Source organism: Pan paniscus, chromosome 7 (genome assembly GCF_029289425.2).
Source record: "Pan paniscus chromosome 7, NHGRI_mPanPan1-v2.0_pri, whole genome shotgun sequence".
Lineage (NCBI taxonomy): Eukaryota > Metazoa > Chordata > Mammalia > Primates > Hominidae > Pan > Pan paniscus.
The window spans coordinates 108126574-108153291 of record NC_073256.2 but is presented as its reverse complement, the minus strand read 5'-3'; the positions used below and the strand labels follow the sequence as shown (position 1 = coordinate 108153291).

General features: G+C 39.4%; 1 long non-coding RNA gene across 1 annotated transcript in view; it reads left to right on the top strand.

The window, feature by feature from the left end:
* The window catches only part of LOC117981448 (uncharacterized), a 116791-nt gene that overhangs the window by 7529 nt on the left and 82544 nt on the right, over window positions 1-26718 (top strand). Inside the window, exon 2 of the long non-coding RNA XR_008626441.3 lies at window positions 4424-4537. This is a non-coding gene — a long non-coding RNA (uncharacterized LOC117981448). The remainder of the gene's footprint in view (window positions 1-4423; window positions 4538-26718) is intronic.

The window sequence follows — 26718 nt, the reverse complement described above, 5'->3', positions numbered from 1 at the left end:
ATTAGGGAAATACATATAAAACAGATGGACCACTTAACAATTTCTCTAAACAGAACCCCTGAAAGCTAAAATATGTTACTTAGCTTGTGAGTGAGCCAAGGTTATTTGAAACAATTTTAAAGTGATTTTTGAACTAGATTTATTAACCTGCTTTTCACTCCATGAGTTGGAAATTATATTCTTCTATTCATGCAGCTATTCTTCTAGTAGACGTTTCAGAACCAACAACATAAACCTGTTATAACATTTTTTAAGAACAAAATTAGTCCTTGTGGATCGTAGTTCACCCTTGAGGTGAGTAGATTCAATACTATGTAGGTACTATATAAAATACAGCATTTTATTTACATCTTTGCAAACGTTTTCCAAAGAATCTACTTTACAAAAGCAATTTACAGACTGAATTACACTTGGGAAAATTCTCAGAGCTTAACAACAGCAGTGACTTCCTCCTTCCAATTTCCTTCACAGCTTCAAATTTGTCTTTTGTTTAAAAAAAAAAAAAGGAGAAAGTTTTGGCTTAAAAGCATTAACACTTTAAAAATTAACAATACTGATCATTTCAAAAATAAAAAAAACTTCTAAGTAATCATGAAGTTCTGCTCCACTAGCCTTAACTGATACTTAATGTCTAAGAAGTTGGACTTTTAAAATTCTTTTAAGTGAACTGCCCATCTTCCAATTGGCAAACTTGCTTTAGGTTTAAAAGGATTCCCTAACGTCACTGGATTCTCTTTGATTGTTGCTACTAGAAGGCATTCTATTAATTGGCTCAGGCTGCCATAACAAAATACCACAGACTAGGGGGCTGAAACAACAGAAATTAATTTTCTCACCGTTCTGGAGGCTGGGAAGTCCTAGATCAAGGTGTCAGTTGATTTGGTTCCTGGCAGGGGCCCTCTTCCTCTCTTGTAAACAGTTATCTTCTTGCTATGCCTTTACATGACCTTTTCTATATGTGTGTGTGGAGAGAGAGCTTTTGTGTCTCTTCCTTTTCTTGGTAGGATACCAGCCTTATTGGATTAAACCTTCACCTTTGCAACCTCATTTTAACAAATTAATTTGGGTGGTGGGGTGGCGAAAAATCCAGTCCATAGCAGTCATCAATATAATGTGAAATTTTGAGAGAGGGAGAGAATTAGGTCTTGCACAGGCTCTTTTACTTCTGAACTGTGTGTCCTTAGGTCAATCATTTGACCTAAGGACAGTTGTGAGGATTAAATGAAATATCTGACCTCTGGCTCAAAATGATTGCTCAGTAAAGTTCATTATCATTAGTTTATGTAATAAGCAATTTTATAAATCTCTTTGTAATGCCTTGTGAATATGAGCAAGAGAACAGGACATGCTTTGATGAACATTTTCATCTTTTTATTTTTAAAGAAGAGTAAGAATCATCTTTGATTCCCTTCATCTCTCACAAATCTGGTCATCCACAAGGTCTTGTGAATTTGAACACATAAATAGTTCTGGGATGCACAGCCCTCTACCTGCCTGAATTTCTGCCCTAGTTCACCTCTCTGACTACCTCAACTCCAGAGTTATAGCCTCTTCCTGAAATACCTGACCTCTCATATTTCCTTTCCCTATTAATGTCACAGTCAGAGCAACAATCTTGAACATACTATCTCATTTTTTATTCTGTTCATAAATGTTCATTGGCGATCACTGACCTTGAGACTGAGTCCAAATATCCATTGTGTTGCTCTCAAGACTCTGCAAAGTCTGATTGCCTCTCTCCCCATGAGCCCACCTTCCAGACACACGCTCATACATGCCTATGCACACACATACATGTGCACATATACTTACCTTCACATGCACACATGCACACACACACACAAGACTTTGGGAAGGAAGATCACCAAAATGCAAAACATTAATGGCCATTTTATCTGGATGAAAGTATTTCAAGTGACTTTTGACCTTCTTTCTAAATATTTTTTGTATTTAAAAATTACAACAAATGACTGCATACATTTTATAATCAGAAATATTGCAGTTATGTATATTTTTAAGCATTTCACATTAAGATAGATGGTCATATAATGATACCATAGCACTTGTCATAAATAAAAAGAGAATAATTTTCATTTTGGGTCTGCTTTTCTCCAATAGATCCACTGTGACTCTAACCTCAAAAGATTTGGTATGTATTTCAACACCCCATAACATTACCTATGGTTTTATTATCACAAATGAATTAATTTCATTTGCTGTTAAGCAACAAGGCTGACGCATGGATACATCAAAAATGCATTATTCAAGGATTTCTATAGATGTGTCCGCATAATACCTTTCTAGCCATTTGTTCGGACTGTGTTCCAAACTGGGCACCAGTAGATTTGTCTCACTCTAACCCCATCCTTTCCCTTCCCCACACCTTTGCTCATGCCATCTTCTCTCCAGTATATCCAACTCTCTGCTCTCCCCTACCCCATATCTGCACTTGGGGAACTTGACTTCTTCCTCCAAGTCCCAGCTCACATGTCACCTCTTCTGCAACACCTCTCCTCCCCAAATTAATAAACCCATTTTGCAATTTACTATGATTCTTAAAATTCAGATTCCCTTTTTAACACCTTGATAGAATTCATAATATTAAATATTGTCAAGAATCCCAAAGAAAAAAATTTAATTTGCTTACATAAAGCATGAATAACTAGATTTGCAGTTCTAAACGAACAAATTTATCATTTTATGTGACATGAAAGAATCATGCTTGAAAATAATACTCAGCTGCAAAATGAGACAGCGATACAGTACAAATATATTCTAAAGCATTGAAGTTGAATAAATGAAATGACATGGTGGTTTTGAAGACTCTTACACTCTGAAGCTGGCTCTTGCTTCATAATGTGATTAGTTCCAAAGCACAGAGACCATAGTAAACTCCATTGTACTTCTTCCAGGGGTGGGACCACTTCCACCCAATGAAGACTGAGAGGAAGTGAGAGATAGTTGAGAGGGGGCTGGAGTTAAGAACCAGATCTGCCCACTGGGAGTGGAGGCCAGCAGACAGAACCTGGGATCCAGGAAGGAGGTTGCAGCCATATCCAAAGAGACTAATATGAGGCAGGATTGGGGTGGGAGAGCATTGGTTTCCAACACACGAGTTCAGTAAAGCCCTGGGGAATGCAGGAAGAGGCAATATTCCGAGTCCCAAGCAAATAACATCCATCAAAGAACTCTTACAGTAGTGATAAAACGATATTTTTTATTTCTGAAATGGAGCCAGGGCCTTTTAGAATCACATGTCCTTCTCAGAACTCATTTATCATTCTCCCACTATGACGTAGGTATTATTGTTATCCCCATTTCATTCACAAGAAAATTGAGCCTCAGAAATTTAAATAATCCCAAGATCTTACAGTTTGCAAGAGGCTTGATGCTAGTTAGATGACCTTGTAGCCACAGTGCTTCTGCCATCTCTGCTAGATTTATGTAGGCCACAGTTTTGTCCAAGCTTCCAAGCATGATCCCAGAAGCAAGTGTATTAGGAGTAGCTCTAGAGACCTTTGCCAGGACATAACAACCAGGAGACTGGGAGAGTTCCCTATATTGACAAAATCTCCTGCATCTTGCATTTCATTCACACCTCCCACTTCAGTCCGCACCCTCCAGATTACTCTGAGGCACACTCACGTTCTTTCTGGGGGTACTTGTGCACCCTCCCCAGTCAGTCCTACTGAGATTAGACCACTATACTGCCTCAGCAGCCAGGCATTTGTCATGTGGGGCTTGGAGATGGGGAGAAGAGTAAGTTCCCATCAGGATGTAGATTTGAGCTGACAGTAGCTAAGACCCAAAGCAGCTGGGGAACTGGCACACAGCCTGGTAAAGGTAACTGGATAGACCATCACAGGCATGGGGCAGAGTACTTTTCCTGAATCTGGTACTGCACCTGAATTTTCGTACCGAGTCCAAGATTCAATAAACTGTCCAGAGAAACTTGGATGCTACGTCTCTCTTTCCATACACTAGAGCCCTGCCATACTGGGGCCTGATGTGAAGCCTGAAGTCCTGCTCTTTAAGGAAGTCAGATAATGTAGTAAGTAAGACTACTTTGAGGGAATTAGAAAAATTATTCTAAATTTCATACAGAACCAAAAAAAAAAAAAAGGCTGAATAGCTAATGCAATCCTAAGAAAAAAGAATAAAGCCAGAGGGATCACATCACTCAACTTCAAATGATACCAGGTTATAGTAACCAAAACAGTGATACAGAAATAGACACATAGACCAACGGAACAGAATAGAGACCCTTGAAATAAAGCCACACACCTACAACCAACAGATCTTTGACAAGATTGGCAAAAATAAACAATGGGGAAAGGATACTCTATTTGGTAAATAGTGCTGGGAAAACAGGCTAACCATGTGCAAAAAAAATGAAACTGGACTCTTATCTCTCACCATCTAGAAAAATCAACTCAAGTCTGGGCACGGTGGCTCACACCTGTAATCCAGCACTTTGGGAGGCTGCAGCAAGTGGATCTCTCGAGCTCAGGAATCCAAGACCAGCCTGGGCAACATGGTGAGGCCCTGTCTCTACTAAAAATACAAAACAAACAAAATATCTAGGCATGGTGATGCACACCTATGGTCCTAGCTACTCAGGAGGCCGAGGTGGGAGGATCGCTTGAGCCTGAGGGACGGAGGTTGCAGTGAGCCATGATGGCACCACTGCATTCCAGCCTGGGTGACAGAGCAAGACCCTGTCTCAAAAAAAGATAAAAATAAAAAATCAACTCAAGATGAACTAAATATTTAGGGCTTAGGTTTAAGCATTAAGGTTTAAGCCCTCAAACTATAAAAATCCTAGAAGAAAACCTAGGAAATACTCTTGTAGACATAGGCCTAGGCAGAGAATTTATGACTAAGTCTTCAAAAGCAAACACAACAAAAATGAAAATTGACAAGTGAGACTTAATTAAGCTAAAGAGCTTCTGCACAGCAAAAGAAATTATCAACAGAGTAAACAGACAACATACAGAATGGAGAAATATGCATGTAACAGAAGTCTAACATCCAGCATCTATTAGGGACTTAAACAAATTTATAAAACAAACAAACCACCCCATTAAGAAGTAGGCAAAGGACAAGAACAGACACTTTTCAAAAGAAGACATACAAATGGATAACCAGCATATGAAAAAATGCTCATGATCACTAATAATGAGAGAGAGATGCAAATCAGAATCACAATGAGATACCATCTCACACCAGTCAGAATGGCTATTATTAAAAAGTTAAAAAATAACAGATGTTGGCACAGTTGTGGAGAAAAAGGAAGCTTATACACAATTGATGGGAATGTAAACTAATTCAGCCACTGTGGAAAGCAGTTTGGATATTTTTCAAAGAACTAAAAATAGAACTACCATTTGACCCAGCAATTCAATTACTGGGTATATGCCCAAAGGAAAATAAACCATTTTACCCCAAAGACACATGTACTCATATATTCGCCACTGCACTATTCACAATAACAAAGACATGAATCAACTGAGATGTCCATCAATGGTAGACTGAATTTTTAAAATGTGATATATATGCACCATGGAGTACTACACAGCCATAAAAAAATAATGAAATCATGTGTTTTGCAGCAACATGAAGGCTGCTGGAGGCCATTATCCTAAGCAAATTAACACAGAAACATAAAACCATATATTATGTGTTCTCATTTACAAGTAGGGGCTAAATGCTAGGTACTCATGGACACAAAAATAGGGCCAATAAATACTGGTGATTCTAAAAGAAGAGAGAGAGTTGAAAAACTACCTATTGGGTACCATGTTTGCTACTTGGGTGATGGAATCATTAGAAGCCTAAACCTCAGAATCACACAATAAACCCATGTAACACACCTGCACAGGTACCCCCTGAATCTTTAAATTAACTAATGAAATAAATAAATAAATACATTTTAAAAGAATGTTCTCAGGCAGTTTAAGCAGGGATCTGTTGCGGGAAGTCAGGGACCCCAAATGGAGGGACCAGCTGGAGCTGTGGCAGGGGAACATAAATTGTGAAGATTTCATTTTAATGGGGACATTTATCAGTTCCCAAATAATACTTTTATAATTTCTTACGCCTGTCTTACTTTAATCTCTTAATCCTGTTACCTTCGTAAGCTGAGGATGTACGTCACCTCAGGACCACTGTGATAATTGTGTTAACTGTACAAATTGATTGTAAAACATGTGTGTTTGAACAATATGAAATCAGTGCACCTTGAAAAAGAATAGAATAACAGCGATTTTTAGGGAACAAGAGAAGACAACCATAAGGTCTGACTGCCTGTGGGATCGGGCAGAAAGAGCCGTATTTTTCTTCTTGCAGAGAGCCTATAAATGAACGTGCAAGTAAGGAAGATATCACTAAATTATTTTCCTAGCAAGGAATATTAATATTGATACCCTGGGAAAGGAATGCGTTCCTTGGGGGAGGTCTATAAATGGCCGCTCTGGGAATGTCTGTCTTATGCGGTTGAGATAAGGGCTGAGATACGCCCTGGTCTCCTGCAGTACCCTCAGGCTTACTAAGGTGGGGAAAATCTCTGCCCTGGTAAATTTGTGGTCAGACCAGTTCTCTGCTCTCGAGCCCTATTTTCTGTTGTTTAAGATGTTTATCAAGACAATATGTGCACCACTGAACATAGACCGTTATCAGTAGTTCTGCTTTTGTCCTTTGCCTTGTGATCTTTGTTGGACCCTTATTAGTAGTTCTGCTTTTGCCCTTTGTCCTCTTCCCTCAGAAGCATGTCATCTTTGTTCTGCTTTTTGCCCTTCGAAGCATGTGATCTTTATACCTACTCTCTGTTCTTACACTCCCTCCCCTTTTGAAACCCTTAAAAAAATTGCTAGTTTGAGGCTCAGGTGGGCATCACAGTCCTACTGATATGTGGTGTCACCCCCAGCAGCCCAGCTGTAAAATTCCTCTCTTTGTACTCTTTCTCTATATTTCTCAGCCGGCCAAAACTTATGGAAAATAGAAAGAACCTATGTTGAAATATTGGGGGCAGTTTCCCCTGATAGGGATCAAAAGTTTTGGAGAAGTGAGATTGCTAAATTTATTATGTAAAACTGGAAGATCCACTAGTTGACTCCCTGGGAAAGGCCAAAGAACATTTCTTTTGGCAAGAAGGAATATTCTGGTGAGAGGGATTCTATAATCACTGACAAGCACAATGGTGGCTGTCTCCTGTAGGTTGATAGTGGAAGATACTGTTACAGAAGTGGGCTCCTTAATAACAATGGGAAGGATGGATCTCAGAATAGCAGAAGTCAGGCAACAGCATGTAACTACCAGAGACAAGACGAGTATAATTACTGTTATGGGCAGTAAGGTCAGAATGGCGGCCAGGGGGCCTGGCCTTCAAGAATTTATGGAGATGGCTCATAAAACATGGTGTTCTCAGAGGCAAGATACATGGATAGCCAGTTGTACACACACACACACACACACACACACACACACACACTCTCACACACTCCCACAAAACACAAGCTGCCCAAAGGAAAGGCATCATCTCTCAGCCAGTTTTCAGACTTGAGACAGTTCTCAGAATTAATCATTAAAAGAGGAATTAAGCCACCTTGAATAAAGAGCCCCACAATACCACAGCAAGTATTAACTCCCAATAATTCCCCTAAAGGGACCTACAGATATTTACTGTGTAATTGTACACTGGAGATACCCATAGTTTTTGAAGGTTGTTGGATATAGAGTCTGAGCTGACACTAACACTTGGAAACCCTAAATCCCACTACAAGCCCCTCTTCCCACATTACAGCAGCAGTCAATGGAGGTCACATAATAAGTAGAGTACTGTCTTGGGTGTATTACCCGATTGGTCCACTGGGCCCACAGACCTACCCAGTGGTCATTTTTCCCATTCATAAGTGTAAAATAAGAAGAAATATATTTAGTTGGCTGAATTGTCACAATTTGTTCCTTCCCCTGTGGAAGAAGAGTTACTGGAGTAGGAAAGGCCAAGTGGAATCCCCTGAAACTTCCCTTTTCAAAATAGTAAACAAAAAATAGTATCACACTATGGGTAGAATGGTAGGGATTAGTGACACTCTCAAAGACTTAAAGGATATAGGAGTGGTAGACTCCATCATATCCCCATTTAATTCATCAGGTTGGCCCTGCAAGAACTGAATACAGTCGATGGCAGTAGATACTGCAAAATTAGCCAAATAGCTATCTGTGCCAAATGTACTGTCTTTACTAAAAGAGATAAATATTCCTGTCTCTAGTATGTAGTAGGTGGCTATTTATCTGGAAAATGCATCCTCCAGCCATCAAGAAGGAAGATCAAAAAGAGTTCACACTCCTATGTGGTGTGAGTAAGATGTAGATGACAATGTATTCTCAGTTTTGCTCCAGTGCTAGTTAACTCTCCTGATATCTGTTACAACATTATTCAAAAGCATCTGGATCATCTCAGTATCCCATGGACCTTAATGTTGGTCCATTATATTGCTGATATTTTATTTGAAATTAATGGACATAAATTGGCAGGTACCCTAGATGCACTGATAAGACACATACTCCAGAGGGTGAGAGCTAAACCCTGAAACATTTGAGAAGCATGTTATATTGGAAAAACTTTTAGGGGTCAGTAGTGTGGGATATGCCAATCACTTCCTTCACAGTGAAGGACCTGTTATTTTGCCTTGTCCCTCCTACAACTAAGAAAGAAGCACAACTAAATAGGCCTCTTTGGGTTTTGGAAGCAGCATACATTGCTTGTGGAAATGCTTCAAATCATTCATAAAGTCATATGGAAGGCTACCTGTTTCAAGTAGGATTCAGAGCAAGAAAGTATTTTGTAGCAGGTTTAGGCTGTGGTACAAGCAGCCCTGCCTAGTGTGCCATATGATCTGATATAGTTTGGCTGTGTCCCCACCCAAATCTCATCTTGAATTCCCTTGTATTGTGGAAGGGACCCAGTGGGAGGTAACTGAATCATGGGGGCAGGTCTTTCCTGTGCTGTTCTCATGATAGTGAATAAGTCTTCTGAGATCTGATGGTTCTGTAAGGGGGAGTTTCCCTGTACAAGCTCTCTCTTTGCCTGCTGCCATCCATGTAAGACGTGACTTGCTCCTCCTTGCCTTCCACCATGATTGTGAGGCTTCCTTAGCCACACAGAACTGTAAGTCCATTAAACCTCTTTCTTTTGTAAATTGCCCAGTCTTGGGTATGTCTTTATCAGCAGTGTGAAAATGGACTAATACATGACCCAGTGGATTCCATGGTAGTAGAGCTTTCTGTGTGGAATTTCCAGCAAGGCCTAATAAGAGAATCACATTACAGATGCCTAAGGTTCAGGATGCAGGCCATGTTGCCTGCAGCAGAGAACTATATGAAGAATTAGAAAGCATCTTTTGGCATGTTTATGGGCCCTAGTGGATAGTGAGCTCATGATTATGGGACATTAGTTTACCATAAACCCTGAGCTATCTACCCTGAACTGAGTTCTGTCAGACTCACTGTCATATGATCAGCAGAAATCCATCTTCCAGGGGAGGTGGAATATTTGGGATTGGGCTTCAGTATGTCTAGAAGGCAAGAGTAATTTAGAAGAACAGGTGAGCTAAACCTTCTACATCCAGCACTTTTGAACCAATACCTCTCCTTCAGCTCTCACTATAGTCTATAGGGCTCCCTAAGATCAGGTGACAGAGGAGGAAAAAAATGCAGGCTTGGCTCAAAGTTGGTTTAGCCCAGTATGTTCTGCAGGTTGAAAATGGACTGATGATTAACTACATCCTAACACATGGGTGGCCCTAAAAGACAGTGCTGAGGTAAGCTCCTCCCAAAGAACAGAGCTCTTTGACAGAGAACCTCATAATGTATTTGTATGGAAAGAAAAATGGTCCGAGTTAAGACTTTACATAGAATCATGGGTAGTGATAAATGGCTTCACTGATTCATCACTGACCTGGAAGAAGCAACATAAGAAGACTGGGGGCAATGAGGTCTAAGTAAAAGGCACCTTGGTATACCTGGGGAAGTGGGCACAAAATGTGAATATCTTTATTCTACATTAATGCCTGCCAGAAAACATTCAGTGCAGATGAGGCACTGAACCGCCAGGTGAATAAGATTTCTTGCCTGTCACCTCTGTCCTTGTCTACCCCTGTGCTTGTGCAATGTGCTCATCAATGGAGCAGGTGTGGTTTCAAAAATGGAGACTATGCATGGGCCCGAAGCTATAGGTGCCTTCTCACCAGGGATGATCTAGCTAATGCCACTGCTAAATATCTGACCAATAAGAAAGGGCACCCCTGAGCCCCTGATATGGGATCATCCTTTAAGGAGATGAATCAGACAGCTGGTAGCAACTTGATTACATGGACTACTTCTTCCCTGAAAAAGAGATAGAAATATGGGTTAACCTGTCCTTTCCATAGTGCTTCAAACAGTACCATCACCAGAGTACTGGCTTTAAGAAAAAATGATATCCTATATGACATTGCCTTGGACCAAGAGACTCACTTTATAGTAAAGGAGGAACAGTAGTGGTCACATGATGATGTGAGGACCCACTGCTCCTACAACATATCGTTTACAGATACAATATACCTGCAAATGTGTAGCACTCTTCTTCAGGGTAAATGCCTGAAATCAACAACCTTTACGTGGTATTGTGTTCCCAATAGATAGAACACTTGGATCTAGAAACTAAGGCACAGAAATAGAAATGGCCCGAGTCACAATCATTCCCAGTGACCTACTTGCGGAATTTGTGTTTCTCACCTCTGTAAGTTTAGACTCTGCAGGAATGAAGATCCTAGTTCCTGGAAAGGGAATACTTTCACCAAAGGATTCAGTAAAAGTTTTTATTTTTTTTATTGTACTTTAAGTTCTAGGGTACATGTGCACAACGTGCAGGTTTGTTACATACGTATACATGCAACATGTTGGTGTGCTGCACCCATTAACTCATCATTTACATTAGGCATATCTCCTAATGCTATCCCTCCCCCCTCCCCCCACCCCATGACAGGCCCCAGTGTGTGATGTTCCCCTTCCTGTGTCCAAGTGTTCTCATTGTTCAATTCCCGCCTATGAGTGAGAACATCTGGTGTTTGGTTTTGTGTCCTTGCGATAGTTTGCTGAGAATGATGGTTTCCAGCTTCATCCATGTCCCTACAAAGGACATGAACTCATCCTTTTTTATGGCTGCATAGTAATCCATGGTGTATATGTGCCACATTTTCTTAATCCAGTCTATCATTGATGGACATTTTGGTTGGTTCCAGGTCTTTGCTATTGTGAATAGTGCCACAATAAACATACGTGGCATGTGTCTTTATAGCAGCACGATTTATATTCCTTTGGGTATATATCCAGCAATGGGATGGCTGGGTGAAATGGTATTTCTAGTTCTAGATCCTTGAGGAATCGCCACACTGTCTTCCACAATGGTTGAACTAGTTAGGACTCAGTAAAAGTTTTACTAAACACAAAGCTGTGGCTGTTACCTGTGCTACCTATTTACTTTGGGATTATAGTTTCAATAGACCAGCAGACAAAGAAATGAGATACCGTGTGGATAATCGTGAGAATATAAGGCTGGTGGTGTACAAGAGAGGCAGGGAGAAATATGCTTGGCAAACACATTATCCACTAGGCATCTCTAGGTCACCTCCCAAGTCCAATTTTAATTAAAATGGGCAAATTCAGCTATGGCCTGATAAGCGCATGGTAATCAAGGGCTCAGAACCCTCAGGGATGTGAGCCTAGGCCAGCCAGCAGGCAAGCCACCTATGCCATCAGACATATGAACTGAGATTGAAAGCAATAAAGAATAGTGGTAAAGAAAGGTCATCATGAGTTTCACTTGCTTTTTCAGGACCAATAGCAACAGTGGGGCTGTAGTTTGTCTCACTAGTTTTCATCTTGTAATTTTTACTCAGAAATTATGACTAAACCAAAACCAGAAGAAGCTGTGAGTATATTGAGAAAACTTAATACAAGCGGTAAATAAATCTGAGTGGTGCCAAGTGGGCTGGAGCCAATGGTGGTGGTGCTTTGCCCAGATGCCCTTTGCCAGGCCAGTGCACCTGTCCCCCAGGTACTGCAGGTGTTGGCTGCTGACAAACTTTCTACTGATGAGCACCATCTTACCTAGAGATATCCCAGTTGTGGACCTGGTCCCTCGTGGAGGGAGGTCAATCCAAAAATTGACTTCTGCAGACCTATTTTAGTAACATATTCCCCTTACCTCTGGAATGAGAATTGCACCCTTGGGGTCAGGAGATCAGGCTGAGGCTAGACTTATTCCTAAACTGTTGCTCAAATTCCTGTACTATTCTGGTTTTCTCACTCCCTGACTGGTTTCTTCTGAGAGCATTTTGACTATAAATTATTTGCCCAATCATTTCAGACTCTGCTTCTAGGGAACCTCAAGTAAGATAAGACACTAGCATAGTTAAAAAGAAAAGTATTAGTACTTTGGTGTTAGACTACCATGACAGATGATGGAATAGTAAAACTTGTATCTCTGAGCTAGGGATGCTTAATTCTTTTTAGACTGTAGTTGAGGGTGGTGCTAGGGATTGGAACAGGGCTGAAAATGAGCAGGGAGATGTGGCAGTGGGAAGCGTCACCAGTGATGAGAAATGCAAATACCAGAGGATTGCACTGTAAATTCCAGGCAGTCCTAGCCAAGTCAGAAATAAACTCTGCAGGTTAGAAAATGTGAGCAGAAGGAAGAAGCAGTCTCTGCACTTGGGTGAACTGCCCTCATGGCAGTCATTTTATATTTGGGCCAAAGAGGTCAACAGGGATTTGTTGTCTTTTCTAAAGACAACATCCCACCCTCATGATCACTGCCTTTAACCAGGCAGACAGTGTCTCACCTCCTACATGTGTCAGCCCCTAGGTTATATAGTTATGACACTAAATAAACATTTGCTTAGGGAATGAATGCATCCTAAATCCTCAGTGTCAGCTTGTGTGTATCTGAAGTGCCTTGAGTCTGCTTATCGTTGTATATAGTATTCATAAATCATCTTGAGCCCCATAACAGAGGCTCTTTGCAAATAGGCTACAGTTATCTCTCTCTAAAGGATATGATGAAGATTAATTAGTTAATTTCATAAAGTGCTTCAGGGATAAAAACTGCCTTATAAGAACTAATTATAAATATCACATGTATAGATACCATAAATTCATACCTCTGAAGTTGAATAGAACTTGTTTTTTTATTGCTAGAAAGAATACTTACTGGAGTTGATATGCCATTTCTTTTTTATACCACTTAAGATTATTCTGCTGTTCAAAATGTAGGTTATGGGTATCATACCACAAAGGCAGCTGTGTCTTGCTGTGCAGCAAGGGAAATAGCACCAACTACTTTTCATTTTGGGTTCATTCAACACTGCAGACATAACCTATTATCATTTAAAATACATTAAATGTATCAGAGTTCATATCATTGCTCTACTGTATACCAGCTGGGAAACTTTGGGAAAATCAGTAAAATGCTTTCTGAGTCATAGTTTTCTCGTTTGTCAAATAATCGAAACTATCCTGTGGAACTAAATGACACAATGCAGCTATAGACTTAGCAAAGCACCTGACTCATGGTTAGCACTCAGTAATTGCCAATCTAATGACTAAGTCAAACAGTCATACTGGAATTATGTTACAAAAATACTCCATATTTTTCTTCCACTGTCTCCTTAAAATTTATTCATTGTGGGCACTTTTTAACTGTGCCACTGCATAAAAACACCTGGAAGGCCTCATATGTTTTTCTGCTCATTTTTTGGGTCACTTACATCACAACGCAGCCTCAGTGTGGTAATTAGAATGGCCATTTCTGTAGCAATAAATTTGGAGGTAAACTCTCCTTCCCAGCTAGAATACAGTTGTAGCTAGATTACCTGATTTTGGAGCATGGGCCCTAGCCTTCTAACCATAATACCAGGCAATCCAGGCTTCAGACTTGGTCCTTCAAGCCTGCGAATAGCATTCCATTCATAGGAACCTGGTTCCTGAGGCATGGAATCTGGTCCTGCAGGCATGGAATGACAGCCCCCTACTCCCACCTGGGCATGAAACTTGGCCCCATGCATTTCCATCCTTCAGTGTGAAAATGGACCCTCTACACATGGAAAATTGTATGCAGTCATATACCACACTCCACATATGTGGACTCACCTCCTCCAAGCATACATTCTGTCCTTCTAAGTGTAAAATCTGTCCTTCTAGATATGGGAAGAGACCCTGCAGTCACTGCAGTGTGTAATCTGCCTTTGTGCTATGGTATCTTAGTACATGAATGGAACTTGACACACTAGGCATGACGCCTGAGCTTTCAGATGCATAATCCAGCCTTCCCAGCATGAAGCATGGTCATCCATTTGTGAAAACTGGCATTCAGGCATGGAGCTTTGCACTCAAGGCATGGAACTTGGCCCTAGACATAGAGTTTGACCCTACAAATAAGGAACTTTGATCTCCAGGTGTAGAACACGAGCCTAGAGGAATGGAATCTGACCAACCAATTATGGATCTGGTTTTTAAGGCATTAATTTATGTCTTTTAGGTACAAATTATGCCTTTCCAAGCATAAAATATGGTTTTTCACATAAGATCCAGCCTTACAAGCATGAATTTAGATCTCCAGGAGTGGAAACCAGCCCTCTAAGCATGAAATCTGTCCTTCCTGGCCATTCAGTCATGGAACGTAGACCTCTAAGTACAGCATCCGACTTTCCAGACAGAGAAAGTAGCTCCAAATATGAATCCTACTCCTCTAGGCATAGAATTTGGCCTTCTAGGTCTGGAACCAGGACTTCTACATGTGGCTCATAGACATCTAGGTATAGAATACATGTTGACTATCCAACATGCGAAACCTCGCCAATTTTGCACTACGCATATGTAATCTCAATCTCCAAACATGGAATTTAGCACTATAATCGTAAAAACTGACGTGTGGGATTTCCATCTCAGAGTATGACACCTGACCCTACAAGCATGGACTTGCCACTCCACTAGTGGAAACACAATGTTCAGTCAAGGAACTTGGCCCCACAAACATGCAACTTGGCAATACTTGTGTGGAATCCAAATCTCCATGTATGGGATATGAACTTACCTGTGGTGAGTGTGCTACCTCAGACTGGAACCTTGCATCTGAGTTATAAAATTTGTCTCTCCAGGATATGGTCTCATGTCTCCCAAGCATGGGACTACTCTACACTACATATGCATGCTCAATATCCAAACATAAAAACTGGCCCAACAAGCATAGAATCTAGCATTCAATGTGTAAACTCTAAAATTGCATGCATAAAACCTAGCTTTACAAGCTTGTAACTTGACACTTCATATATAGGACGTCATTTTCAAAGCATGGAACTTGACTCTACAAGCATGAAACATGATCCTCCAGGTATATAACTTCATATTTCAGCCATACATACACACTCTCCAGAACTTGGAAACTGGTTTCCTAGTCATGGATCCTGGAATTACATGTATTTAATCTCAATGTCCAAGTAGGTGAATGCACAGAGAATGGCTTCACATATATCACGTGTGTATCTTGACACCCAAGACATGGAAATCTATATTTATCTCATAGATTTTGACTCTCCACATATGGAATGCAGTCTTCCTGGCAAGAAACCTAGAATTCCATGTATATAATCAATCTGCAAGGACAGAAACTCCACACAAGCACCAAACCTGGCACTTTGTGCATGGAGGCTCAATATCCAAGTATGGATATCCAATATACAAGTACAGAAGCTGGCATTCTATGTGTGGAATCTCAATTGCCAAGCATGGAGTTTGGACCTACAAATGAAACCTGGCACTTCCAGTGTGGGTTACAAGCATGAAACTTAACCAAATGAGCTTGAAACCCAGTATTTGAGGCATGGAAATTGGCATTTCAATCCTAGACATTGACTCTCCAAAACATGGAAACTGCCCTACAAGGCATTATACCTGGTGCAGCATGTGTTATGGACTAAATTATGTCACCCTCAAATTCATATGTCAAGGCTCTAACTCCCAATGTGATTGTATTTGGAGATATAGAGCCTTTAGGGAGGTAATTAAGGTTGAGGAAGATTATAGGGTGGGGTCGTAATCCTATAGGACTGGTGTCCTTATAAGCGGGGTAAAAAGAGGAAAAGACACCAGAGATCACTCTCTACCTGCATGCATAGAGAGGAAAGGTCATTTGAGGACACAGTGAGAAGGTAGTTTTCTGTAAGCCAGGAAGAGAACCCTAACCAGAAGCCAAATTTGCTGGCACCGTATCTTGGAGTTCTAGCCTCCAGAACTGTGAGAAAATAAATTTCTGTTGTTTAAACCACGCAGCCTGTGATATTTTGTTATGGCAGTCCGATATAATGTAAGGAATCTAAATCTCAAGTGCTATAAACATGGAACCTGTTATACTACTTGTGTAATTTGAATCTCTGAGCATAAAAGCTGGCACTGAAAACAAAGCATCTGGCTCTCCATGTGAGGAGTCTCAATCTCTGAGCATAGTATATGTCCTTAAAAAAAGGAACCTGGAGTTCTAGTGTGAAATCTCAAATCCAAGGATGGAACATGAACCCACAAGCATGGAATCTAGCATTCCATGTGGGGAATCTCAATCTCCATGCATGGGACAGATATGGCCTTACATGTACTGAAACTGGCATTCAAAACATGGAGTCTAATGCTCAAATTATGTAAATTGGCACTACATTATGTAAAACTATGCATGATATTTTGTGCTTCATGGATATTATCTCAATATCCAAGCATTGAAATTGGTCCTACAAGCTTGGCACTTCCAATGATATGTGGAATATCAATCTTCACATATGGAATTTGGCCCAACAAGAATTTAACCTGGCATTCCACATGTGAAATCTCAATCTCAAAGCATATAACCTAGCCTTAAAATTATGCAACTTGGAGCTGCACGTCTGAAATCTCAATCACCAGACATGGCATCATGTCCTATAAGCATTATACTGATACTCTATGTGTGAAATCTCAGTCCCCAAGCATGATCCAGAACCATATGAATCCACATGGAATTCCATGTGTAAAATCTCAAATTCCATGCCAATGGTCAATTGGAACATTGCTCAATTAAAATGAAAACTGGCACTTTATGTTTGGAATCGATATCAATAAGCATTTTACCTGGCCTACCGAGCATAGAACCAGGCACTCCATATCTATAATCTCAAACTGCAAGCATGAAACATAGTCTTATTTGAATGGAACCTGGCACTCTAGACATTAAACAGCAGTTTGAGGTATAGCCTTTGGCTTTCCAGGACAAGGAAACTTCATTCCCTGGCATGGAATTTTGAACACACATATACGTTCTCAACCTCCAAGCACGGACTTGTTTCTAAAAGCATGGAAAACAGCATTTAGTATATGGAATTTCAATCTCCAAGCATGGTACCAGGTCTTAGCAGCATGGAAATTGGCATGTCATATATGGATTATTGATCTCCAGGTATGGACTACATCATCCCCAAAAAAGGAACTTGGAATTCCATGTGTGTAATTTAAATCATCAAGTTGGAAGCATGCAACATGCTTGGCATCTTAATCTCCAAACATGTAACTTGGCTTCATACATTTTAAAACTGTCATTCCACACAGGGAACATGAGGTCTGACTCCTAGAATTTGGCTCTCCAAGACATACAAACTTGTCTCCCAGCATGGAACTTACTACTACCCAAATGGATTCTAAATCTGCATGCACACAACATTTCTCACCATGTCTGAAATATAATGTTTCATGTGGGGAACATGGACCAACAATGATAGGTTCTGGCACTCCATGTGTAGATTTAGAATATACAAATATGAAACTTGACTGCAGAAGTGTGGATTATGGCACCTTGGCATGTACATTTCCTCATCACTCATTGACATAGTTTATTTCAGTCCAGTTGATGAAACCTGGTCTCTAAGACATGGAATCTGGAACTTTCTGTATGGAATATCAATCTTCAAACATAAAACTTGGCCCTAAAGCAAGAAACCTGACACTTCACATGCAGAATCGCCATGATCCCTCTATTGAACATAACCCTTCAAACAAGATACCCAGATCTCAATGTGTGGACTTTCAAACTACAAGCATGGAACATGGCGTGACATGTGTGGCACTACAAACATGGAAACTGGTGTTGCAATAATAGACTTTGGCTCTATAAAAGATGCAACACAGATTCCAGGCATCATACTTGATACACCATGCATAGAATCTCAATCTCCAAGCATGAATCCTGACAATCAACTTGTGGAATTTCAATCTCTGTGCATAGAACCTTGCTCTAAAAGCATGTAACCTGGAACTCCACATTTTAAATACCTATTCTTTAAGCATGGAATTAGGTCTACAAGGACGAAATTGACACTCCTTATGAGGGTACCCAAAATCTACCATGGAAAATGACACTCCATGGTAGAACCTCAACCTACATATATGGAACTTGGCCTCCCATGTGTGGAGCCTTATATTTCAGACACAGAACTTGGCATTTCAATCATAGTCTTCGGCCAAGTCATGGTAACTGATTTCCTAGGCATTGTACCCATGATACTATGCATAAAGCCTAACATTAAAAGTATGGGACCTGATATCTATGTGTAAAATTTCAATCTTTGAAAATGAAAATTAGCCCTCCAAACAAAGAACCTGGCATCTCATGGGAGGAAACTCTACCTCCATACATGGAACCTGACCCTACATAGAGAATGGAACATGATACAATAAAGGTGGAATCTTAATCTCTGAGAATGTAACCTGGCCTTACAAGCATTGATCCCATTTGTAAAATCCTAAACCTCAAGCACGGAACATTGCCTCTATGTGAGAAGCTTAGCACTCAAGACACAGAGCCTGACATTTCAGTTAGAGAGGTTGTATCCCTAAGATATGGAACCTGGTTTTCTAGGCAGTGAACCAGAGATTGTGAAATCTCAATCTCCAAGCATGAAGCCTGAGCCTACAAGAATGGTACATGGTGCTTCATGTGTGGAATCTCAGTCTCCAAGCATGAAACAAGGTCTTACAATTGTGCAATATGGCAATCCAGATCAGGCATGAAAATTGGTTCTCCACTGAGACTTAGTATAACTTTCTTAGAATCTAAACTTCCTGTAATGGAACCCAGCCCTTTAAGGATGAAGGCTGGTCCTCTAAGTGTTGAATGTAGCTATTTAAACATGAGTCCTGACCCTTCAAGTATAGAATCTGACTTTATAGGCATGGAAAGTCCATCCAAATGTGAATCCTGCCCTTCCACACATAGGATCATTCCTATAGAATCACTCCTTCTAGAATCTCATGTGGAATCTGGAATTCAAGATGTGAATCAGAGCCTCTAGCCACAGAATTAGACCTTGGAGGCAAACCATGACTTCCTACCCGTTTGATGTCTCTTTCTCCAGGCTTAAAACATAGCCTTCTAGTGGTAGAACCAAAATTTAAAGAGATGTTATGTAGCCCAACAACTGTGGAATCTGATCATCTAGGCCTAAAATATCTAATCTGAACTTCTAGGTCTGAAATAAAACCTTCCAGTTTTGACATTTGACTGTAGACATGAAATATAATTCTCCATGTTCAAAACTGGCCATCTATAAGTAAAACCTGAATTTTTGAGTGTGGGAAGGTAGTTCTCCAGACATTGAAGTTGACCCCCCATTTATAGAACTGTGCCTTGAGGTATGGAACATGTCACTTCATGTGTGGAATCTCAGTCTCCAAAAATGGAAACTTATGAGCATGAAACTTGGCATTCCCAGTATGAAGTCTCAAATTCCATGCATGGAACATGACTCCACATGCAAGGCACATGGCAAACTATGTGTGGCCTTACAAGTATACAGCCTGGCACTTTGTGTGCAGACTCTCACTTATCAAACATGGAACACTGATATTACAAGTGTGGAAACTGGCAACCTAGACATGGTTGGTACCTGAATTTTCAGTTATAGATGCTGTGTTATGTAAATGAGCCAAAGATGGCCTCTGTGTATTGGTCCCTAAGTTATTTCTTCACTGCTGGTTGAGAACCATTAGCTCAAAAGCCTACTGATCTCACACTTAAATTTTTACACATTTAATTGTTTTAAAAATGCTCCCAAACAAGCATAATTTTGGCATTTAGGGCCAACCTGCTTTGCATATTCAATGAAACTACACCCAATATCTGCTAGCCATTGATAAGGTAGAGTCTTGTGGTTATAAGACACCAAGGTGCTGCTGCCCTTCTGAGTTTTCTGACCCAGAGACACTCTGTTATGCTGCTGAATGAACATCACTTAGATACACAGACTCCCTCTTCTATCCCCTTAACCCGAGGTTCCCTTGCCTCCTCCTTTTCTGGATGATGGCCCACTCACCATAAGCCTCTGGATGGACTCATCCTGTAGGGACGTCCCCTCTATGCCAAGCTGTCTAAGCAGCACACAATAAAGCTTATTGGGTGTTACTGCATCTTGTGGTCATATCTCTTTCCCTGATTAGCCCCAAGTCTCTTAAAGGAACCCCTTACATGTTGCCACTCTAAGAAATGGAAACCAGTCTCCCAGGCACAAAATCTGATATGTCGTATATAAAATCTCAATCTCCAAGCATGGAACTTGGTCATACAACATGGAATCTGGTCCTCCACATGAGATGTGGCCCTAAAGGCATAGAACTTTGACCCCATCATCTCCAGCATAAAACCTAGCCCTCTAAGCAGGCACATTGGCCTTCCAGGAGTTTAATGTGGCCCTTAAAAATATCAACCCTGACTCTCCAAGCACAGAATCTGATTATTCAGACATGGAATATCTCTGCAGAAATAAATCCTGCCTCTCCAAGCATACACACTTAACCTAGATATAAAGCCTGAGCTGCTATATATGGATCCTTGTCTTCTAGCCATGGAGTAGTCCTTCAGATATGCCACAGGTTATGACCTATGTGAAGTATCTTTTACCAAGCTTGGACCTTCAGGTTCTTGGATGAAACCTGAATCTCAAAACATGTCATCTGGCCCACTAGAAATGGTTCCTGGCCATCTAGATCTGAACTCTGGACTTCTAAATATCTAACCTGTACTTCTGGGAATGAAACAAGATGTTTTAGTCTTAGCACTTGATCCCTAAATATGAAATCTGAGTCTAAATGTTTGGAATTTGGCCATCTGTGGATAAAATATGGCTTTCTCAGTATGACATCATACATCTCCAGGTGTTGAATGTGGCCTTCAACTGTAGAACTGTGCTTTCACGTATGGAACATGCCACTCCATGTATAAAATCTTAATCTTCAGTATGGAATATTATCTTTGGAATATGCCATTCAGTGTATACAATCTCAGTCTCCAAGAATGGAATATGACCATATAAGCAGGGCAACTGACACTCCATGTTTAGAACCACAAATTCCAAAAAGGGAACATGGCCATACAAATGCAGAACTTGACATTCCAGACATGGAACTTAGATTTTGGTCATGGAAGTTGGTTTTCCTAGACATGGAACCTTGCTTCCTTAGCATGAATAGTCAGATTCCATGCATGGAATATAATCTTTCAATCATGGAATTATTCACCCACCATTGGATATGCCCACTGAGGCATGAAATATGGTCTTATAAGTTTGGATTTTGTCCTCGATGGCAAGGAAACAAGCCCTTAATATATGAAAAATTCTTTTCTAGAGAGATAGATACATATATACTTAGATAAATAAGTAGATAAACACAAGTAGGCAAAGTATGGGTGTTTTTTTGGGAAAATTTTTCTGTTAATTGTCTTATTATAAGAATTAAGTTACTTCTAATTCTTTCAGAACAATGCTTGGTTCATAGTAAGCCCTTGGAAAATACTAAGTGACATTGTTATTATTGCTACTACTACTATCTCTTTTATTCATTTATTCCTTCATTCAGAAAATGTTCAATATAACACACATAGGGTTCCAGTATGTATTTGTTGTTCTTATTAAACAATAAGAATACTCATTCACTTGTGTGAATAAAATTTTTAAAGAATTTAAATACTTTTCTATTTTTATGTATAGCTGTATAGATGTGACTTGTATAAGAAACTTCATGCATTTGATAACATTCAGCATCTCTTCATGATAAAAATCCTCAAAAAACTGGAGACAGAAGGCACATACCTCAACATAATAAAAGCCATAAATGACAGATCCGCAGCTAGTATCATATCGAATGGGGAAAAACTGAAAGCCTTTCCTCTGAGATCTGGAACATGACAAGGATGCCCACTATGACAATTGTTATTCAACATAGTACTGAAAGTCCTAGCTAGAGCAATCAGACAAGAGAAATATATAAAGGGCATCCAAATTAGAAAGGAAGACGTTAAATTATCCTTGTTTGCAGATAATATGATAAAGACTCCACAAGAAAACTATTAAAACTGATAATCAAATTCAGTAAAGTTGCTGGTTACAAAATCAACATACAAAAATCAGTAGCATTTCTATATGCCAACAGTTAACAATGTGAAAAAGAAATTTAAAAAGGAATTCCATTTACAATAGCCACACATAAAATTATATACCTATTAATTAACTTCACCAAAGAAGTGTTATAACCAAATTAAATTTAAAGGAGTTTAATTGAGCAGTGAACAATTCATGAATCAGGCAGCCTCTGAAGTCAGAGTAGGCTCTGAGACTCCAGCGCAGCCATGTGGTGAAAGATGATTTATGGACGGAAAAAGGAAAGTGATGTACAGAAAATGGAAGTGAGGTACAGAAACAGCTGGATTGGTTACAGCGTTTGATGGGCCCAAATTCGGTGATTCGCACAAGTGTATGCTATGGTCTACTTACACCTCCACTTGTTATAATTCATGATGTACAGAGAAACCTCTAGGCCAAACCTAACATATGTAAGGAGGCAGCTTTAGACTGAACTTGGTTTAACAGAAGTGAAAGGAAAGCAATAAAACACTGATGAAAGAAACTGAAGAGGACACCTAAAATGGAAAAATAGTCCATGTTCATGGATTGAAATAATCAATATTGTCAAAATGTTCATACTGCCCAAAGCAATCTACAGATTCAATGCAATCCCTATCAAAATACCAATGTCATTCTTCACAGAAACAGAAAAAACAATTCTAAAATTTATATAGAACCAGAAAAGATCCAGAATAGCCAAAGCTGTCCTAAGCAAAAAGAACAAAACTGGAGGAGTCACATTACCTGACTTCTAATTATACTACAGAGCTATAATAACCAAAACAGCGTGGTACTGTCATAAAAAAAGACACATGGACCAATGGAACAGATAGAGAACTCAGAAACAAATCCACATACCTACAGTTAACTCATTTTCAACAAAGGTGCCAATAACATACACTGAGGGAAAAGACAGTCTCTTCAATAAGTGGTGCTGGGAAAACTGGACAGTCATATGCAGGAGAATGAAACTAGACCCCTATCTCTCACCATATACAAAAATCAAATCAAAATGGATTAAAGGCTTAAATCCAAGGCTTTAAACCATGAAACTACTACAAGAAAACCTTGGGGAAACTCTCCAGAACGTTGTCCTCACAAAGATTTCTTAAACAATATCCTACAAGCACAGGCAACCAAAGCAAAAATGGATAAATGGGATCACATCAAGTTAAAAAGCTTCTGCACAGCAAAGGATATAATCAACAAAGTGAAGAGACAACCTACAGAATGGTGGAAAATATTTGCAAACTACCCATCTGACAAGGGATTAATAACCACACTATATAAGGAGCTCAAACAACTCTACAGAAAAAAAATCTAATGATCTGATCAAAAAAGGGGGGCAACAGACTTGAATAGACACCTGAAAAGAAGACACACAAATAGCAAACAAGTATATGAGAAGGTGCTCAACATTATTGATCATCGGAGAAATGCAAATCAAAACAACGAGTTATCATCTTACCCCAGTTAAGTGGCTTATATCCAAAAGACAGTAATAACAAATGTTGGCAAGGATGTGGAGAAAAGGGAACCCTGTATACTGTTGGTGAGAACGTAAATTAGTATAGCCACTATGGAGAACAGCTTGTAGTTCTTCAGAAACTAAAAATTGAGCTACCATATGATCCAGCAATTCCACTGCTGGGTATATACTCAGAAGAAAGGAAATCAGTACCTCAAAGAGATCTCTGCACTCCCATGTTTGTTGCAGCACTGTTAACAATAGCTAAAAATTGGAAGCAACCTGTGTTCATTCAACAGGTGAATGAACAAAGAAAATGTGGTATGTATACACAATTGAGTACTATTCAGCCACAAAGAAGAATGAGATCCAGTCATTTGCAACAACATGGATGGAACTGGAGATCATTGTGTTAAGTGAAATAAGCCAGGGACAGAAAGACAAACATTACATGTTTTCACTCATTTGTAGGATCTAAAAATCAAAACAATTGAACTCAATTATATAGAGAGTAGCAGGTTGGTTACTATAGGCTAAGAGGGGTAGTTGGGGGCTGGGAAGGAGGTGGAGATAGTTAATGGGTACAAAAAAATAGAATGAATAAGTCCTGCTATTTGATAGCACAACAGGGTAACTATAATCAATAATAAGTTGTACATTTTAAAATAAGGAGTGTAATTTGATTGTTTGCAAATCAATAGATAAATGCTTGAGGGGCTGGATACCCCTTTCTCCATGATGTGATTATTTTGCTTAGCATGCCTGTATCAAAATATCTCATGTACCCCAAATATATACACCTACTATATACCCACAAACATTGAAAATTAAAAAAGAAACTTCATGTTAAATTATTTTTAGAAATCGTATCAGGATAATATGCAGGGCTGATGTAGGTGTTGGGAGAGTGGGGCCTTCATATACTGCTAAGGAAAGAAATTCTTGGCTTTTGTAGAGAGCCATTTGATGATGCCTGGAAAAGTCTTCAAAATTCCAATCTTCTGACCAATCATTCTGTTCCTAAGAAAAGTTCTAGGAATTTTTGCTTAGTCAAACATATAAGCAAAGATATATGTAAAAGGATCCTCACTGCATAATTGTGTATCATAATAAAACACTGGAAACAGCTTACTTATCTAACAGTAAGGGAGTGATGAAATAAATTAGGGTACATGCTACACTGGAACACCATGCTGCCCTTAAATGATCACACAGAACATTTTTAACCCCCAAATACCCATTACCTGTTGCTAAATGAAAGTGGCAGTTGGTAGAGCAGTTTATATATTTGATTCCATCGGAAAAAGCATGGATACACAGGCACCAGGATGCTGCTGATAGCTGTCTCTAGATTGTGAGATTGGATACTTTTAACTTTAATTTGTATGTGTGTGTGTGTGTGTTGTTTATTTCTGCAGTCATTATGTAATTTAAAAGGAAGGAGAAATTTGCACAGGGAAAAAAGCTTTCTTTAATGAGAAAGGAGAATTATATAATGTAGATTCTGGTTTGCAATGCAGTCCTTTAAGGGAGTCCATCCTATTGTGTATAATTTTCTATTGCTATAACTCTTATGCCATCTTCTGGTCTAAATATAATTCAACTATTTGGGAATGTCTAGCATCAGAAAAATAGCATCACTTTAATGCTATTTCAGAAACTTTACTCATCCTGCTTATGATTCAAATATCTCTTTGCAAATCAAGTATAAAAATTGAAGTTGGCAACTTAAAAATTTATGATCAGAAAAAGCAGTGCCAGTGCAGCAGGAAGAGAATACTGAAAAATTTTGTCAAAATGTAACTTCAGAGAGATTAAATACACATATTCTTGAATTAATTTACATAAATTTTAAATACAACATTAATGTAGTTCTAAATATTGATTTAGATACATTATAGAAAAAATACAGGACTTGGAATCAAAAAGCCTGGGTTTGAATACCACCTCCAGCACTAAGTTATTACATAATCTAAAACTCATCTTCTCATTTACTTATTTCATCCTATTAAATGAAGACAACATCTGTCTTTCTCACTACCTTTAACGCTTTTCCTTCCTTATTTTGAACATCTGAATTCCTATAAGTCAGTATATATTGCTGGCTATACACTTAGGAAATAACAAGAGACTTTAGTTCAGAAAAGATAACCCATTATCTTTTTAGGACAGCAAGGAAAATAGCTGTTCAGAGTTGGTTGGTAATCTAGAGTTTATATCCTAGAATTTTAAAAAAATGTATGTTACTACTCCACATATGCTGAGATACAAGGAGTGAGAATTGGTAAAATAACATTCCCTTATCTAGCATATAATGAGGAATAATCACAGACCTGGAGAAAATAAAACCCCAAAAGTGCCAAAATAGAATGAAAAAGAGATGAGCCCTAAGAAGATATAACATTAAAGTTTAGGTTCACTAATCTGAATACAAAATCACAACTATTTCCTGGTGATAATTTTTAAAGCTAAAGCCTGAAGGCAGCTCCCGGTTCCATGTCTGGCTCCAAAAGAGCTTTGGATATCTGCTCAGTGATTCTTAGCTCTGGCTGCTGACTATTAACTAGACTCAGCATTTTCCTCCAAACTATGGGGTGTTTTACACTTTGCTACTGGCATGCTCTGTACCTCAGATGAGATAGACATCATTCTCCATTTATTTTGGAGTGTGCGTGATAATTAGTGAATATCTGTCCACAGTCCTGTACTCCACACCACTGGTCAGCTTCAGGAGAACAG